Source organism: Coenobita brevimanus, chromosome 14 (assembly GCF_032717465.1).
Source record: "Coenobita brevimanus isolate Jiangsu-jjx chromosome 14, ASM3271746v2, whole genome shotgun sequence".
Taxonomy (NCBI): Eukaryota; Metazoa; Arthropoda; class Malacostraca; order Decapoda; family Coenobitidae; genus Coenobita; species Coenobita brevimanus.
This window is the reverse complement of record NC_136967.1, coordinates 3328676-3335000: the sequence shown is the minus strand read 5'-3', so window position 1 is coordinate 3335000 and position 6325 is coordinate 3328676.

The window sequence follows — 6325 nt, the reverse complement described above, 5'->3', positions numbered from 1 at the left end:
CATTATGACGGAAAAGGTGTCAGAAACTACTATACCTCTTTGAACGCATTCTGCCATCCTAAAACAAATGCTTTTGATGCGGTGGAAACGACGTGTTGAAGTAAAAGATGGATGGTCTTGCAATTACGAAGGCAAACGTACACCTGTAATTACCTCATCCCTTACAACACAGGACTGACCAGGAGATTTATTAGCTGGATGGGTATTTAGAGGTGGTAAGATGTATGGTAGCACAATTACCGGGGTCAACGCAGGACTAAAATTACTTGACCTCTTACGTCATACCCGGCCAGTCCAAGGGTTTATAAGGTAGATTCTCACTCATGGGTCTAGTATTTGGTCCTTAGAGTTGAAGGTGTTGGTTGGCTCTAAAGATATCACTTACGAGTACACTTCCTGGGTTGACTTTAGGTGTGGCGTTTGACGTTGCTTCAGTTAGCGCAATAAATTTTGAGAGTGAAACCAAAATGTCAGACAGAGAAATATGTGAACTGTCTTGTTACATGGATTAAGTTTTATTTTATCGGGCAATGGAAGCAAGACTTTGGTTAGTTCATACAGAAATAATTGATTGTTAAGCTGAATGAGAAGCAAGTGAATGATAAGTTACTGTGGCTGAGGAGGTGATCTGGCTAAACTCTGACATGGCTTGGTGACTTCTAGCATGATCAGTAACATCCCTAAACCAAGAAATCTGAGAATCACGCTAATTTCATCGATCAGGGCGGTCCGCATCTAGAAATATCCGCGTCCAGAAGCTCCAAGAACTGAACGAACTCCTGCTTCTGCAAAATTTATCAGAAACAGCACCAAAATGAGTGTGAAAATTATGTCTTCTTCCTCCTCACTATCATCAGCATTGTTTTTTGTATTCCTTCTAAGCAAAATTGAGGTTCAGGGTTACATTTCCCCCTCCACCACACGATCTTACGCCCACTCTTACCCACTGACCGCCAAGTACCTACCCCTCTCCACCACCCCTAAATACAAGGCTCTTTCTACTACACCCATATCCCCATCCAATTCCAATTCCTCCAAGTATCCATCACATTCCACCCCCTACAGCTATCTATCCCAGTCCACTACTCCAAAAGTCCTATCCCACTCGACTAAACCTGAATTCTTAGCACCTTCCACTCCACCCAAGTCCCCCTCCACTCCCCTAAATATCCATACCATTCCACACATGAAGCACCTCTCCCACTCCACCCCTAAGCATCCATCCCTCTCCACCACTCCAAACTACCTCTCCTCCTTCACCACCCCTGTCCCTCCCAACCTAGACTTCTACGTCAGCCCCCCGCCCCCCGTCTCCCCCCACCTGGCCCCCCTGTACTGCACCCCCCATCGCCCCCCTCCCTCCGCCATCAACACCACCCTAACCTACTGCCTGCACAATCCGCACCACCCGCTGTGAGTAACCATGGCAACGGGGACGCTGTCTAGAATGCTACCCCTTTGTGAAGCACGTGGTTTATTATTGTTACTATTATCATTTTTTTTTAGCATCATTATTATTATTGTTGCTGTTGTTGTTGTTGCTGTTGTTGTTGTTTTTATTTATAGAACTGTTTTTCTCTTCAGTATAATAACTGCTGTATACCTTGGTGACAAAATATTTAGTGAATTAGATTTACTCCACTAGAACCCATTTTAGGCTCTTAGACTTCCTTGGGTCCGTATTTTGGTCGGATGAGGTGGCTCCATAGCATCTCTTCATTAACGTTATATTTTGTAATCTACCCATTAACATCCTCTTTTGTTACCTCTCATTCCTTTTTAATGTTGACAGACATTGCATGAATAACACACAACAATATAGTAAAGGTGCAGAGTCAGAAGTAAACCAGTAAGGAAGAGGTGTTTGTAAGCTTCCTAACAGCACGAGAATACCGCCCCTGATATCTGTTCATCTTATCCTCTCCTCCCCAAGACTCGAGGTGGAGGGGGCCCTGAGGAAGGAGCCCCATCTGGCGAACCTCCTAGCTGACGTGCCCCAGCAGAGCGCCGAGGACCTGGTCACCCACATCTTGGCCTTCCAGGAGGACCACTTCGCCTACCCCTACTACCACCCCTGCCACTACGACCACACACACTGGCTGGGGCCCGAGGGTGAGAGGGAGGGAGACCACTAAGTAACACTAGGAAACGTGATACCAAGTCAGAGTATCCATTTAACCTCTTCAGTCCAAGAATATAATTAAATTCTAGCTGACGCCAAATTATTTCTACTCAGCTTAGAACAAATCTCATGAGCTAAAGGGATTAAACTTCGATTAGAATTGTTTAATATCCAAGTATCCTGCCCCCTCCCTTTTATTTTTCTTCACAGTATTAGTGTGGATATATACATTTCAACAGTTTTTCGGTGTTAATCATATGTCCACTGAAATATTAGATCACTTAATAGCTGATTCTCTGATTGTACGTAAACCCGTATCAAGTGAAGTACGTGCCATGTGTAGGGTACGCGTGTTCATCTCACGTGCAGTACCCGAGGCCCACACATGCAGTGAACGCGGCGGGACAGTGGAGGGTGGTGGTCAATGTGCCTCCTTACTTCACACAGACTACCAGGATGGAGACGTGTTTGTGAGTACTTCATGTGTGTGTGTGTGTGTGTGTGTGTGTGTGTGTGTGTGTGTGTGTGTGTGTGAAGCATTTCATCTGTGGTGTGTATATATGTGTGGGGGAGGTTTGTATATTTCCGCTGTATGTATGTGTGGTAATGTACATGTATTGTCGTGGTAGTCAGTATAATACACTTAACTGATATTTTGTTCTCTAAAGGGATAATTAAATCCCTCACTAGCTATAACCCGGAGGCAGAAAAATATGCAAAATATATATATATATATATATATATATATATATATATATATATATATATATATATATATATACAGTATATATATATATATATATATATATATATATATATATATATATATATATATATATATATATATATATATACTGTATATATATATATATATATATATACATGGTGAAAGGGATAAACAGAAAACTGGAATGTGGTGAAAGAGTTACATTGCCATTTTATCCCCACCTAAATACCCTGGTGTCCCCTCTAGGTCCCCGCCACAACCATCACTAAGTCCCCACCTACTGCTCCCCGTCAGTGTCCTTTGTGTCCCCGTCAGGTCCCCGTCGCTATGTCATGTCCCATTACATCCCCACCTAATATTACCCTCCATATTCCGGCCAGATCCCAGTTGTTTCCATGTCCTCGTCTTCCCTTAAATCCCCACATATCCACATCTCAGGTCCCCTTCTGGGTCTCTGCCAGGTTCCCGCTGCTGCCGTGTCATGCTAAATCCTCGCCTATCCCCACCTAAAATTCCTCATCACATCCCCGCTATCTGTACGTCCCCGCCTTCCCTCAAATCCCCACATAACATATCCACATCTCAGGTCCCCTTCTCGGTCCCTGCCAGGTCCCCGCTGCTGCCGTGTCGTGCCGTGTCGCCGTGTCACCGCAGCAAGTGTGTACAGACATTCGCCTACCACCGCCTCCTCTCCCTCGACCCCTGCAATACACTCAGGGGACTCTTTACTGACGTCTACCGCCTCCATGCCTCCTGCTCCTGCTTCCTCTCTGCTATGTCGCCTTGATATCGTTTTCTCTTCTGCTTGCTCTGTCCTCTACCTTCTTTATTTTATTCTTACTCCCGCTAAACCATTTTATTCAGCTTCCTAGAGATCCCCTGACAGAAATAATAAGAAATAACGTAGTCATAAATTTATAATAGTTCCTCTCATATTTTTTCAGCGTAATGGTACTATGTGTTGTATTCGCATATTCATTATTTTTATTTATTCTGTATGTTAACGTTCTTTTCATACGGCTTTCTTTAGTATTGGCTAGCATCCTCTTCGGTTAAAGAAGCTCCCTAACACCTTTTCCTTAGTTATGAGGTATTTTTGGATATGGTTGGTTAATATCCTTTTATACGTTATTTATCCAGAGTATGGCGATATTGGAAGGATTTGTATAACACAGGTGTGGACAATAAGGTGTAATAAACAGACGGAGACCTAGGGAATAGTTCTGGTGGAGGTGTCAATAGAAACACTCAGTAAAATGTAATGACTCTTACTCAACCTTTACTTATGTTCTAAATTTCTCGATCGTAAAAATACATAAATATATCTTAAACCTATAAAAAAAAGACATGTGGGGTGCCAGAGCTGAACACACACACACACACACACACACACACACACACACAGTAAGAAAGTTAAATATCTTAAGCTTTTTTTAATAAATAGCAGAGAGACGAACCATCGGAGACACACATTAGTTAAGACTTTGGTAATTTTTTCCAGGTTCACTTTCAAGCAAAACCTGGAGGAATATGATTTTTTTCCCTGACTGGATTATCAGAATCAAAATTTTGCCAACATTTCTTTCCCAGCAGTGACCACGGAAGATGTATTGCATGAAATATCTGAATGTGACTGGAATATGAAGCACACAGCAAGAGAATATGAAAAGGATTAATGGGATTGAGAAATACGGAAGGCAGGACACAATGTTGGGAAATGTCAGAGAATTGTTCACTCTGATAGTACACACGCACACACACACACACACACACACACACACACACACACACACACAAAATAAGTACACTCACGGACACAGAGCCTCGGAGATAAATAAAGATGACTAGAGAACTGCTTTCTTCACGTACCACCAGGGAGTCTGAGACTGTTGTGACGGACTGGGAGGGGAGTATAATTACAGCTTGCGTAACCGAGAAAGGATAATAAATTTATTACCTCTCACATAGTCATATAGACGAGATAATTGGTTAAATATTACAGCTCAATAATCGAGAAAAATACGATTGTTATCGCTCATATATCCGTATAGCGAACAAAATTAGTTGGTGATTACGGGTCACATAATCGAGAAGAATAGTCAGCTACCGAACACGATGTCAAGAAAACTACCTGATTACTAAGGCTTAAAAAAGAAAAAAGTACGAAGTTATTCGTACAGCCACAAAAAAATTAACAAACACCTTCAGGCCTTTAAAAATCTTGGCTGTATTGTTTTTCTTTCCACCAAGCGAGTTACTGAAGTTTAGGCGTAGCCGTCAGTGCGTTAGGCTAAATATGGATTACTTCTCATAAAACCAAGCAGCCTGACTAAGTTCAACCCATTCACCGCGATGACGGCTTTAGTTCTCGTCTTGCTAATACCGCACGATTTTATTAATTTTGTGAGAGATCCTTCGCACTGAAAGGGTTAATTAAGGATATGCTTTCAAACCCTTAATAAAGAAAACCGTGTCGTATTGAAGAAACTGTGGGTTGATACATAAAACAGCGTAAGCAAAGGAATTGTAAAAAGGAGAGGAATATGTTCGAAATATAAAGGCAAAGAAGGGGAGGTGAAGGAAACGAAAAATGGAAACAGAAGAGAATGAGGAGGAGGAGCAGGAGGAAGAGAAAAGGAATGAGTACCTTTATGCACAAACACAGCCACTGAATTAGTAAGGGAAATCAGATGTACTAAAAAAAAAATTACTGAAAATAAAGACAGTCTTAAAAAACAAGGACAGAAGAGTGATGGTAAATTACTACGTATATAAGTTCGAATTTTCTTAATCCCGTCATCAGTATGGACTCACTTTCTTATTTTTATTTTTATTTATTTATTTATTTATTTTGCTAAACAATGTGATTTAGTTCGATATACTGTCGCCTTGCTATAAACAATCTTAGGCACCAATTTTTTATTATTGTATGGCTAGGATCCTAATAAGAGGTTAAAAATTATCTCGATTCTTGTCCTTCGTATCCATAGGGGCAGTTTGTTATTTTACTTTAATTGATACTTGAAGATTCCACTGAATTGTTTAAAATGGGTGCGACAACTTAGCATCCTATTCCAACTGACGCCAGACGATTTACTACATCCATGAGCGAGTTATCGGGGCCTGAGAGAGGTAATTTGAACTGATTTTAAAAAAGACAAGGATTATGAAGCCACAAACACAAACTAATCTCCCCTATCGCATCAACACCACCACTGAGGCGCTCCATTGTTCCGAAGCTTCACTTGTATTGTCGTCTTGATTGGGAAACCATCTGAAGTCCTAGATAAGATAAGGCTTACAAAACATATGAAGTCCTTAGAATATCAATGACGTAAGGCAAAATTTCGATTCTAGGAAGATTTGAGACTGGGTTTTCTTTTTTTTTTTTTCTTTTTTTTTTAATCTGTCTACTCAAGGATATTATTTTTACTTGCGTGTCGGAAAAGTAAGGAATTTTCTGTATTTCTGTTGTG